General features: G+C 39.9%; 1 long non-coding RNA gene across 1 annotated transcript in view; it reads right to left on the minus strand.

The window, feature by feature from the left end:
* Nucleotides 1-736: 736 nt before the first annotated feature.
* The window catches only part of LOC107184849, a 19,256-nt gene continuing 6,574 nt past the window's right edge, over nt 737-13,418 (minus strand). The window contains exons 3-4 of the long non-coding RNA XR_001515749.1: nt 1,455-1,528; nt 737-844 (exon numbers count right to left, since the gene is read on the minus strand). This is a non-coding gene — a long non-coding RNA (uncharacterized LOC107184849). The remainder of the gene's footprint in view (nt 845-1,454; nt 1,529-13,418) is intronic.

Below are 13,418 nucleotides of genomic sequence, written 5' to 3' on the forward strand. Positions count from 1 at the left end.
CTACAAGGGAATACCCATACGACTGTCAGCTGATTTCTCAACAGAAACTTTGCAAGCCAGAAGGGAGTGGCAAGAAATATTCAAAGTGATGAATGCCAAGAACCTACAACCAAGATTACTTTACCCAGCAAAGCTCTCATTCAGAATTGAAGGTCAGATAAAGAGCTTCACAGATAAGAAAAAGCTAGAGGAATTCATCACCACCAAACCAGTATTATATGAAATGCTGAAAAGTATCCTTTAAGAAGAGGAAGAAGAAAAAGGTAAAGATAAAAATTATGAATAACAAATACATATCTATCAAAAGTGAGTCTAAAAATCAAGTGAATAAAAAATCTGATGAGCAGAATAAACTGGTGAATGTAAGAGAATCAGGGGCATAGATACGGAGTGGACTGACAATTCTCGGGGGAAAGGGGTATGCGGGTGCGGGAAGAGACTGGACAAAAATCGTATACCTAGGGATGAGGACAGTGGGGGTGGGGGTAAGCGCAGAGGGTGGGGTGGGAACCCGGGGGAAGGTGAGCTATGGAGGGAAAAAAGAAGAACAACTGTAATAATCCGAACAATAAAGATTTAAAAAAAGACTTCTGCTGCCAAAAAAAGCAGCAACAAATCTTGTAATTATCATTTTCCACATAATGCTTTGTAACTCCTCCCACCTAACCACAGGCAAGACTTCATTAATATGACCCTACTCTTAAGGGTTATTATTGTTCCACTTACCACCAGCAATGTGGTCTCTATTGCCTATAGTCAAGTAGACAATACAACTCCAAAATTCTACCTTGAGAATTTGCTTTTTAGGGCTAATCCTGGAATCCATTTTCATAGCCTCAGTTCCCTAGAAAAGACAGAGCCTGAGGTAAAGCTTTTGTGCTAGTATTTTAATGAAAACTACAATCCCAAGGAAGCAAGAATGAGGGAAAAAGAGAAGTCAGTCAGGAAAGGAGAGAAGGCAAATACTAAGCTGACCACAGCTTTATAAGGCACATAATGAATTAATTGCCCAATGTCATGGGAACTCTCTAGAAAGGCCATCTGGAGATATTGTGTCTTGAAATCATCTGCTAGGGAGAAAAAGGATGGACAATTTATCTGCTGACTCCTTCTTGTTTCCCATCTCTCTTTGTTTAAGTTTGCTCCATACAGCATCAATACCCCTGTACTTCCACATTCCCTCTGGACATCCACTGGTTCCAGATGGAATAGGCAAGGCCCTAGAGATACTGTGACAAATAGCCAAGAACCATGGAACCTGTGGGGTTGAATGGATTGAAAAAAGCACATAAGCTAGGTCTGGTATAGCCATAGCACAAAGAGGGTGGGGTTGGGGTTAGGGATATCTCACAATTAGAGCCATGTAAACTTAGTATGAAAACTGTCAAAGAGAACTTTGACACCAGTTAAAATTCTAGCCAGACACTAAAGGCAGTAAAAACAGATTTACTCACTAACTACTGCAGCAGGAAAGAGAGTCCAGTGTAAACCAAGATCAACTTTGATTCATGTAGAGGTGATGGGTGTCCTAAAGGAAGAATATGGGATTAGAAAGAGAGAATAAGTAGGAGTTTAACAGAATTAAGGAAGTAAAAATTACAAAAAGCACGTAGGGAGTTTGGTCAATGTGATTAGGCCATTTGAGTTTTCCTACTGGTATTTATCAAAGTTAGGCTCATGCCCTCGCATAGACACTGGGAGACAGGTGTTAACTGAAACAAATACTAGATTGTTTTGGCAGATTTGAGATTTCCCAGGAGGGAAGTTAATGGGTGCTTGATCATCCCAAATATACGGGTTTGAGCTGTTAGAAATCATGCTAGAGCTTATTCAAGTCTTTTGGGGTGGGCAGGGGTTTGAGGGTGGGAGCAGGAGTTTAATAAAATTGTGCTGAGAATCTGCAATCTCTATAGGTCAAGGCTGAGGCCTAGTCAAATAGAGGGCTCAAAGGAGCCTGCATTTGATCAAGAAAATAGTCTTTGTGAGTACATCTATGAACTAAGGACTCTGGTATCTAATACATATCTCTGACATTGCAAATCTGGATATTCCCTTCCTGACATCCATTAACTCCAGCAAGCTAGCCCTTGCTCTCTAGGCTAACTCAATGTCCCAGGGTCCTAAGTTGGCAAGGGAGTTCACAAACATTCACCCGAGTAAGAAATCATCTTCCTTTGCAGCTGGGTACCATTCCCTCAACCCTGACAAAACAGCAAGAAAACCTGATAAATATCCCCTCACCTCAACTCTTCTTGCCAAGACACTGGGTAGCTATACTACAATTTAGTAAAGATTAATTAAGTCCTTAAACCTTTAAAGGTGTTAATAAATTAACTCTGATTTTCTATTATGCAAAAAAAAAATGAATACAGCTTATGCTGCTGCCGTTCTTTAGGAAATATGGGCATTACCTCCTACTTATTAAAAATTCAGGTTTTAGTACCATTGACTTACTAGAAACATGATCTTTAAAGAATAAATTCCTCCATTTACCTGTCTGTGAGTTTATTTTAATTCAACTTTATGGCAAAGTGACTTGCATAAAAACTAAGGAGAGCTTGCCCCTCTGAAATTGTTTAATATATAGTCAAGAACCTGAGTTACCTCCAAATCCTATCCAACTCTGTGCTACTTGGTGTGCTTCAGAGGATCTGCCACCTATTGCTAAGATGTATTCAAACTTTTCAAACATCTAGCTTCAATTTATTAAAGAAATCTGATTATTAGATTGTCAAAATCTCTATTGTAGAAAAGCGGTACTAAGAGAATTCTTTTTGAGAGAGAGAATTCTTTTCCTAAGAGTCATTTTTCTAAAAATAATAGGTTGAATCAAAGAGGGAAAATGACCTGTATGGGTTATTCTGCTATCTTAAACAAATTTTGTTAGAAGATTGTGGACAAATGAGAATCATAGAATCTCATCCTTGAGTTAAATATTTTTACTGAGCCCTGCATAAGAAATGTTTGGTTAATACTTTGCAGATTCTTACAACATGTCACAGATCAGAACCTATTAGAATGGTGTATCAAGAATCTGCATTTTTTTGCCGTGGACGGTTTGGCTCAGTGGATAGAGTATCAGCCTGTGGTCTGAAGGGTCCCAGGTTCGATTCCGGCCAAGGGCACATGCCTGGGTTGTGGGCTCGATCCCCAGTAGGGGTGTGCAGGAGGCAGCCGATCAATGATTCTCTCTTTTAGCTCTTTATTTTGACTGTTTAAAATATACACAAGGTATATTTCAACAAATGAAAAAAAATCCAATAGGTCTCATTCTTTCCTATCATCTCATTCACATGTCATTCCAGTCTCTTTATTAAAGATATTAAAACACTGTGAGCCTTTGTTGGCTCACTCTCCGCCCCCTCACCTGCCTCACCTCAGGGATTGGTATCCCATCCCCTCCTGCATTTGTCCATGCTACAATATCTTCTTTGTTGTCACATAACTCCACAACCACCCCTACATAGTGGGGGTTTGGTTCACTTCACTCTTGATGGCCTTGAGAATTCTAGGATCATCATCCTCCCCTTCACTAAAACCCTGTGGTTCTAGTTACATTGGCCTCAGGAAGAAGCGAGGTGATAAAGCTGCTCTTCCATTTACTGCCTTTTCTCTTGATTCCCTGCCCACTGATCCCACAACACCACTAATATAAGGCTACAGAATGGCTACTAGGCTTTTCTGGAGAATTGTGAGAGACATAAAGTGAATTACAATGTAAGAAAAGACATAGAAATGGATGTTAAAGGTCCAAAGGAACAGAAATAAGGGACCCCTTGGGAGAGCACCACAGTTCCTAGACTTGTTTCTACCACCCTCCTTCAAAGTTTACTTTGCCCCAGAGAGCTCTTCCTTTTTTATTCACAGTGAAATGCTAATCCTGCTTTAGAAATATCCTACTCCCTAACATAGGAGGTAATGTACTAGTCTTAGGCTTTATGTTCCACCCAGAGCAATTAATCTGAAACTGAACATTTCCCCATATCTGCATTTATATCTACAATAATAACACTCTGGATCTTCAGCAAAATTTTGAGACTCAAAGCAGTATACCCTTTCATGAAACCTTTGCTGTTTTAGAGGAAAGCTATGCCTCCTCACTCCTCCTAGGGAAATCTAGCAGAAAATGCACATGTACATACACATTCACCACATGTGCTCACAGAGCATATGCACACACATGGTCACACATATGCATACACACACTACCATAACTTTAAAAAAAAAACTACCAACTTCTCATCAATATCTTTAATGACAGAACCTGCAGAAGCTTTTAAATTTAGCTTTTCCTTACTTTTGACCAGATCAAATTCTTATTGGGCTTTCTCCCTAATTGATCTCTGAAAGAGGAGGAGGAAGAACAGAAAGCTTTTTATTTCTCTATATAGATCAACCCTGAGGCCAAGGGTAGGATTTATGTTTTCATTAATATAATTAATAGATATTAAAAATTACTTTTTCTAAGAAGGGCATCTATATAATTATGTGAGTATAGACATATACTAGTACAAACATTTATTATACACACAGTAAAATGTACTATCTACATAAGTGTATAGTTCACTATTTTTACATATATAAACTCTCCTGTGGCCACCATTCAAATCATAATATAGAATGCTAGAGGCCCGGTGCACAAAATTCATGCACTGGGGGGCGGGGAGTCCCTCAGCCCAGCCTGCGTCCTCTCACAGTCCAGGACATCCCTCTCGCAGTCTAGGGCTCTTGCAGTCCAGGACCCCTCGCTCCTTACCGCCCGCCTGCAGCAGAGTCAGGAGAGACTACCGCCACCGCCACTGCGCTCATCAGCCGTGAACCCAGCTTCTGGCTGAGCAGTGCTCCCCTGTGGGAGTGCACTGACCACCAGGGGGCAGCTCCTGCGTTGATCATCTGCCCCCTGGTGGTCAGTGTGCATCGTAACAACCGGTCGTTCTGCCTTTTGTTCTATTTGCATATTAGGGTTTTATTATATAGGATCACTATCACCCAAAAGTTTCATTTTTTGCTTTCCCTAGTCAGCATCACCAATTTCCCCACTCCCCAAAGTTTTGACTTCTAACACTATGGATTAAATTTGCATCTTCTTGAATTTTACATAAAGGGAATCATACTGTATGTAGTTTTTGTGCCTGGTTTTATTTACTCAGCATAATTTTTTGGGGATTCACTCATGTGGCATTATTAGTAATTCATTCTTTGTTATCACTATGTAGTATTCCATGGTATGAATATACTGCAAACTGCTCATCCATTTTCCTATTTATAGACATCTTAGTGGTTTCCAATTTGGAGCTATTATAACTGAAGCCAATATGAACATTCTTGTACATACTTCATTGGATATATGCACTAATTTATATTGCATATATATATATATATATGTATATGTGTGTGTGTGTGTGTGTGTGTGTCTATATATATATATAGAATTGCTCCTAGGGTAGTAGGTATGTAAAAACTGCCCAGGTTTCCAATTTGGTTGAATCAATTTGCACTCCCACCAGCGATATACGAAAGTCTCACTTGCTCTATATTCTTGTTAACACATGATATTGTCAGTCTTTTTATCTTTATTAATTCTACTGTAATTTGTGATAAGTTTTAAGAAACTAAATATTATTGTGATAGTCCTAAAAGTAATTTTTATTGCTATGGATTTAAAACAAACAAAACAATCATTCCTACTGTCTTTCAGATAGTACCATGATATATTCTGAGGGGGTCACTCAAGAAAGTATAGCAATTCTATATATATATATAGACACACACACACACACATACACATACATATATATGTATATATATATATGTATATATATATATATATGCAAAGTGTATAGTTTTGGCTTAGCTTGGATTAGATAAAATGATTCTGGGTCACAAATTTGAGGTAAATGAAAGTTTACCAGCATCAACTGGTCATGTGACAAAAACATCCAGTCTGAACCAGCAAATATTTGAAGCACACTTACAGAAATAACATGTGGTAGGACAAAGAGATTAGAAGATCAAGAGAAATACAATAATAAGATTACTAATGCCTTAAAAATTTACCATTGGGCAACCTATTACAACTAGGGTTAGTAGGAGATTGTGTTTTAAATTAATTACAAAAATGGCCATAATTATTTCCCTGCCTTTGCAGCTCCTCCTGTTAAGAAGGGGAACTCATTTTCTCTCTCCTTAAATTTGGGCTAGCTTTGAAACTTTCTTTAGTCAATAAACTCTGGTGCCAATTCTGATCCTAGGCCACTGACTCTCTTAGAACCCTGCACATCCACCATGTGAACAAGTCCAAGCTAGACCCATATGGAACAGAGACAAATCATCTAAGGCAGTGGTTCTCAACCTTCTGGCCCTTTAAATACAGTTCCTCATGTTGTGACCCAACCATAAAATTATTTTCGTTGCTACTTCATAACTGTAATGTTGCTACTGTTCTGAATTGTAATGTAAATATCTGATATGCAGGATGGTCTTAGGCGACACCTGTGAAAGGGTTGTTCGACCGCCAAAGGGGTCGCAACCCACAGGTTGAGAACCGCTGATCTAAGGTGCGACTATTCTAGACCATCCAATAATCACTTGAGACCTGCAGAACTGCTCAGTGGAGCCCAGCCCAAATTGTTGATATATAAAATAATGAGTTAAATAAATGGTTGTTGTTTTAACCCTCTAAGTTTTGAGGTGGTTTATTATGCAGCAAAAACTAACAAATGCGAGAATTATATCACAAGTATTTGATGGAGAAGGAATTCTTAATTATCATTATGAATAGCATATATCAATTGCTTCTGCGTCCTGCCAACAGCTGCTGCTGATAATGGCAGTCAACATTCACTAATGATATGATAAGTAGTTACATAATGATAGCTCATTAATTCTTACAACAAAGCTATTAGGTATCTAATAGATTACAATTGAGGAAACTGAGGTTTGCTTCACACAGTTAACTTTAAAGCTAACTCTAAAGCTTAAGCTCTGAACCATTGCATCACTAGCTAAGAGCTAGTGATTTACTCTAATCCAATACTGGCCTTACTCATTTAATTGCACCTTGCTGTATTGTGCTTTGCTGTATTATGCTTCACAGATGTTTTATTTATTTATTCATTTATTCATTTATTCATTCATTCATTCATTTATTTATTTATTTATTACAAATTGAAGGCAAGATCTTCCACCAGCAAAAAGATTACAACTCCTTCAATAAATGGTGTTGGGAAAATTGGACAGAGACATAAAAAAAAAAGAAAGAGAAAAAGAAACCAGACCACCAACTTATACCATACACAAGAATAAGCTCAAAATGGATAAAAGACTTAAATGTAAGTCAGGAAACCAAAACAATCCTAGAAGAAATCATCGGCAGCAAAATCTCAGACATCTTTCACAGCAGTATGTTTGCAGATACATCTCTTAGGGCAAGAGAAAGCAATATGTTTACTGACACTGACATATCTCCTAGGACAATGGAAACTAAGGAGAAAATAAACAAATGGAATTACATCAAAATAAAAAGCTTCTGCACAGCAAAAGAAACCATCAACAAAACAAAAAGAAAGCCCACTGCATGGGAGAACATATTTGCCAATGACTTATTTCTGATAAGGGTTAATAAAATTTATAGGGAACTCATACAACTTAACAAAAGGAGATAAACAATCCCAATCAAAAAGTGGGCAAAGGACCTAAATAGACACTTCTAAAAAGGGGACATACAGAAGGCCAAGAGACATATGAAAACATGCTCAAAGTCACTAATCATCCAAGAGATGCAAATCAAAATGAAATGAGGTATCACCTCACACCTGTCAGAATGGCCATCATCAACAAATCAGCAAATGACAAGTGCTGGCAAGGATGTGGAGAAAAGGGAACCCTCATACACTGCTGGTAGGAATGCAGACTGGTGCAGCCATTATGGAAAACAGTGTGGCGTTTCCTCAAAAAAATAAATATGGAACTGCATTTGACCCAGTGATCCCACTTCCAGGAATATATCCTAAGAACCAGAAACACCAATCAGAAAGAATGTATGCACCCCTATGTTTATAGCAGCACAATTTACAATAGCTAAGATCTGGAAACAGCCCAAGTGCCCATCAATAGATGAGTAGGTTAAAAAGCTGTGGTACATTTACACCATGGATTACTCTGCAGCAGTAAAAAAGAAGAATCTCTTACCCTTTGAGACAGTATGGAGGGACCTGGAGAGTATCGTGCTAAGTGAAGTAAGTCAGTCAGATAAAGACAAGAACCACATGATCTCACTCATATGTAGAATCTAAGTAACAAAATAAACTGATGGAGTGGATCCAGAGATATGGAAGCATGGAACACAGTGCGGAATCTCAGAGGGAGGGCAGAGGAGGGTGAGTGGGTGGGAGTTAATGAACCAAAGACCTTGTATGCTTATATGCATAATCCATGGACACAGACAATAGGGTGGTGAAGGCCTGGGGAGGGGGCAGGGGTGGGCTGGAGGGGATCAATGGGGAAAAAAGAGGGCATATGTAATACTTTAACAATAAAAAATTATTAAAATAAAAAATTTTTAAATATATTACAACCCACTTTATTGCTACACTCACTTTACTGCAGTAATCTAGAATTAAACTAGTAATATCTCTGAGGTATACCTGTACTACCTTTCCTACTCATCTCAATTTACAGGTAGACAGTTGATAACCAAGAAAAGCTATAATTTTGCCCAGAGCAGTCCCTCATAATTCCCAGTGTAACATAGTCTTTTGCTAAAATTCTTCATAATATGTAAATCACATTAGTACTCATCATAAAAATCTCCATGGCATTTTATAAAAGAAAATATCTAGGCTAGATATCCTATAAAATTATCTTTCAACAACCTAGAAAATACAACAAAATTTTCTCACTGTATGGAAACCTTACAAAACGCAATTTTAACATATAGTTGGAAGGAATGCATTAGATGTACATATTTGGTTTACTTGCATTGTATAAATATCATCTCAGGTACCAGGGAGAAAATGAGACTGTAATGTTGTCATAAGTATTTTTTGCATTGTATTGTGATTTGGGGGGCCTTACAAAGTTCTTTTAGGTCTTAAATCTGGGGTCTGGGAGTGGCAGAGAGGAGACAATGGATCTTTTTGAGTTTTGAAAATCCTCTGAGATTTCATAAGAGAATAGAAAGCTGCTTCAGGCCAGAACCGGTTTGGCTCAGTGGATGGAGCGTCGGCCTGCGGATTCGAGGGTCCCAGGTTCGATTCCGGTCAAGGGCATGTACCTTGGTTGCGGGCACATCCCCAGTGGGGGTTGTGCAGGAGGCAGCTGATCAATGTTTCTCTCTCATTGATGTTTCTGGCTCTCTAGCCCTCTCCCTTCCTGTGAAAAATCAATAAAATACATTTTTTTAAAAAAGAAAGCTGCTTCAAGTACCTTAAAACATTATGATTCGCCTGTTGAATTAACAAAACACCAAAATAATTTAGATATGTAAACTTGCCCTCGCGGGTTTGGCTCAGTGGGTAGAGCATTGGCCTGTGGACTGAAGGATTCGATTCCAGTCAAGGGCACATACCTCGGTTGCAGGCTCCTTCTGGCCTAGGCTCTGGTCAGGGCCTTGCTGTAGGCAACCAATCGATGTGTTTCTCTCACATTGATGTTTCTCTATGTCTTTCCCTCTCTCTTCCACTCTCTCTAAAAATAAATGGGAAAATATCTTCAAGTGAGGGTTAAAAATAATGGTAATAAGATATGTAAATTTGCCAAGCAAAAGTTAGCACTTTATAATTTATGTCCATCTTGAGCTGACTGGACAATATAGAAAAGAGTTTTCTCAAACAAATAAACCCAAAGCTCTAATATGCTTATAAAAAATTTTTTAAAATATGCTTTTATTGGTTTCAGAGAGAGAAGGGAGAGGAAGAGACAAAAAGAAACATCAATGATGAGAGAGAATCATTGATCGGCTGCCTCCTGCAATACACCCTACTGGGGATCGAGCCCAAAACCCAGGCATGTACCCTAACCAGAAATTGAACTGTGATCTCCTGGTTCACAGAACCAAACCGATCAGGCTAATATAGTTCTTTAAATGACAACAATGCTTCCCATTTCAAATTTTTTATTGTCTCAAATCACCAACAGAAAATTAGAATAAATTCTATTGATTGAATGCACTAAGATATTGTAACAAAAAATGGAGGAAATTAAGCATTATTGAGTGCCTATACAATGAGACTTTGTCTCATTAGGTTCTTAAGGCACTTTGAGATGTATTATACCCATTTCAGATACAGAAATCAAGGCTCAGAGAAATTAAATACATTGCTCAATTTCATACTGCTGGTAATGCACAGATCCGACTTAAATTCAGGCCTATCACGCTATACATCTTCATCAAATCTTCATTAAACAAATGAATTACTAAATGGATATAGATTAAGTTATATAGGATTCTTGCTCATGCAAATCAACAAAATAATGTCAACATGTGTTTTCAACTGGAAAACCAGGGGAAAATACCTTCCTATAGAAAGCATTTTAATATCAATAACCTTTCCTCTTCACAGGCACTAATCTTAATAGCAAACTAAGTATTGTATTAGTGAGACTGGGAGATTAATAAACAGAAATCTCACTTAAATTGGGGTTGGGAGGGCCTGTCACTCATTGTCAATCACTCTAAACAGGAAGAGAGACTTTTCCAGCTTCAATAGGAAGATGTTTTTCTACTCTACTACTCCAACAGGCAAAATGAGTATCTTCTCTTTGCCTGCAACTACTTTCAACCAATAATGACTGTTAAAACTCAGCCAATGAAAAGCCACTACACTTCAAACTCTGTTTCATCCAATGGACTCTGATTACAACAGCGTCTGAACTTTCCCTTTCCTCTATAAAAGAGTGCTCCTCTCCTTTGTTCTTTGGATGTGTGTATGGTTCCCCATTAAACTACATGGCCTGACTACGATTCTTTATTGTTCCCAAATAAACCCATTTTGTTGGAGAACTATCTGGCTATTTGCTTAAAGTCAACAGATTGAAATATTGCATTTTTCCCTCTAAACAAATCTAGAAAAATATCTATTTTTAATTATCTCAGTTTTCTTATCTTTCTTCATTAATAGGGATAGTTTTGAATGTGTTCAACCTCTTAGAACCTAGAGATTCAGATTATAAGAAAATGTATAGTAAAGTGTTTACTATGCAAAAATTATGGTTATCTGTATAAAGGAAGACATGATTTATCTACCTACCTGAAAAGAGGAAGTGGGAGGGCATGAAGAAATGCTCTAAGGTAAAAATGATGAACAGTCATCTCTGCCTTTAGAGGCCTGCAGATTATGCACATTTATGGAACTGTGACCTCCCTCCCTCTCTTCATCCTTCAACAACCACTTATTAAATATATCTAGGTACCAAGCTCTAAGCTTTGTGTTGGAAACAAAGATAAATAGAATATGCCCCTGTCCTCTAGGGAATAAAATGTAATGGGTGGTGAATACACAATACAGTGAACAGATTATGTGTTCACTGAATTGTACACCTGAAACCTGTATAATTTTGTTAACCAGTGTCATCCCAATAAATTCAATAAAAAGGTAGGGGGGAATGTAATGGGGAAGGCAGTCATACAAACAATAATTACAGCTCTAAGTTAAGTGTTAGAGTAGAGATATGGACTAAGTAGGGAAATAAAAAAAAGCATTTCCTTCACCTGGGAGGTATCAGAAAAAACATCCTGCAGGAAGTGACATTTGAGGGAAATCTTGACATTTGAGTTTAAGTTTTCTAGGCTGAGAAGGCATGGTAAGAAAGAGACAGGCCAAGTTCAAAAGATGATGGCTAGAGGGGTCTAAAGGCAGGAGTTTACTGACCCTTACAGTCAAGATAAAAACTGGAATGCAATGAAGTGTTCCACAAATCAAAATACAGCAAGTCTGTCAATTTTTCTCCTAGATCAATGTTTCTCAAAATTTCTTCTTAAGGCAGAGGATCATGATAAGGATGGGGTTAGGGATGAATTGTAACCTAAAGTAACTTTCAGAGAACACGGTATATCTGAAGTGTCATAAATTGTACTAGAGGCCCAGTGCACTATTTTTTTAAATATATTTTATTGATTTTTTACAGAGAAGAAGGGAGAGGGACAGCGAGCTAGAAACATCGATGAGAGAGAAACATTGATCAGCTGCTTCCAGCACACTCCCCACTGGGATGTGCCCGCAACCAAGGTACATACCCTCGACCGGCATCGAACCTGGGTCCCTTGAGTCCACAGGCTGACGCTCTATCCACTGAGCCAAAACGGTCAGGGCCCAGTGCACTATTAAATCGTGAGTGTGTAGGGTCCCCTAGGCCTAGCCTGCCATCAGGGCCATGTCCACCACTTTGTGACACCTCTCACACTCTGCAGATGCTGCCGGTGTCTTGGGATGCTCCAGGGACACTGACTGCGCCCATGATGCTCCAACACCCCAGGGGAGTGGGGGGTGGAGGTGGGGGTTGGGGGAGGGTGGAACCCCAGACTCCACCGCCACAGGCCTCTCGAGCTCATTTGTGCCTGGCTGGTCCTCATTCCTCTCTCCCCAGTGTTGAGTGTCTGACCATTGGCTGCCCCAAACCGGTTGGGTCTTTCCCTTAGTAACAGCTTTTACCTTCTGCCTCAATTCCATTCCCAGCTCAGCCCTTCCCTGTGTGATGCCTACCCCGCCCCCCACCAGCTGCATGCACCCCTGCCCCTCCCCCGGCAGCAGGAGCACCTCCGCTCACCACCTGGGCTGGGCTTCCCGCCCACACCCACAAAGCACCCATCCTCCATGCCCTCTTCACCATGAGGCCCTGCCCATCTTGCTGTGATCTGAGCCTGTGGGCCACGGGACCAAGAGGTGCTCCATGCACCACCTGGTGACTCGTCTTTGGTCATTACGGCATCACGGCATTATGGTCACAGGCCTTTTATTATATATGTGGACTAGAGGTCCACAGCACGAAGATTTGTGCAAGAATGGGCCTTCCTTCCCCTGGCTGCCAGCACCGCCCTTGCTCTGGCCCGGAGCCGCCTTTCCTCCTTCCCACACTGCCCAGAGGCCTGGAGCAGCTGGGGCTGTGCGGAACACCTGCATCGTCACCATGCATCCCACCCCACCCTGGGCATTCTGCACCTGTGTATGCAAATTAACCCACCATCTTTTTTGGTTGATTTGCATACTCACTCCTGATTGGCTGGTGGGCATCGTGATGGTACGGTCAATTTGCATCTTTCTCTTTTAGTAATGTAGACTAGTGGCCCAGTTCACAAAAATTTCTGCACTCAGGGTGGGGGGTTTCCTCAGCCCGGCCTGTGCCCTCTCGCAGTCTGGGAGCCCTCAGGAGCGGGCCTAAGCCGTCAGTAGGACATCCTTACTGCCACTGTGCTCGCCAGC

The sequence above is a fragment of the Myotis davidii genome, unplaced genomic scaffold (genome assembly GCF_000327345.1).
Source record: "Myotis davidii unplaced genomic scaffold, ASM32734v1 scaffold408, whole genome shotgun sequence".
In the NCBI taxonomy this organism is placed as follows: Eukaryota; Metazoa; Chordata; class Mammalia; order Chiroptera; family Vespertilionidae; genus Myotis; species Myotis davidii.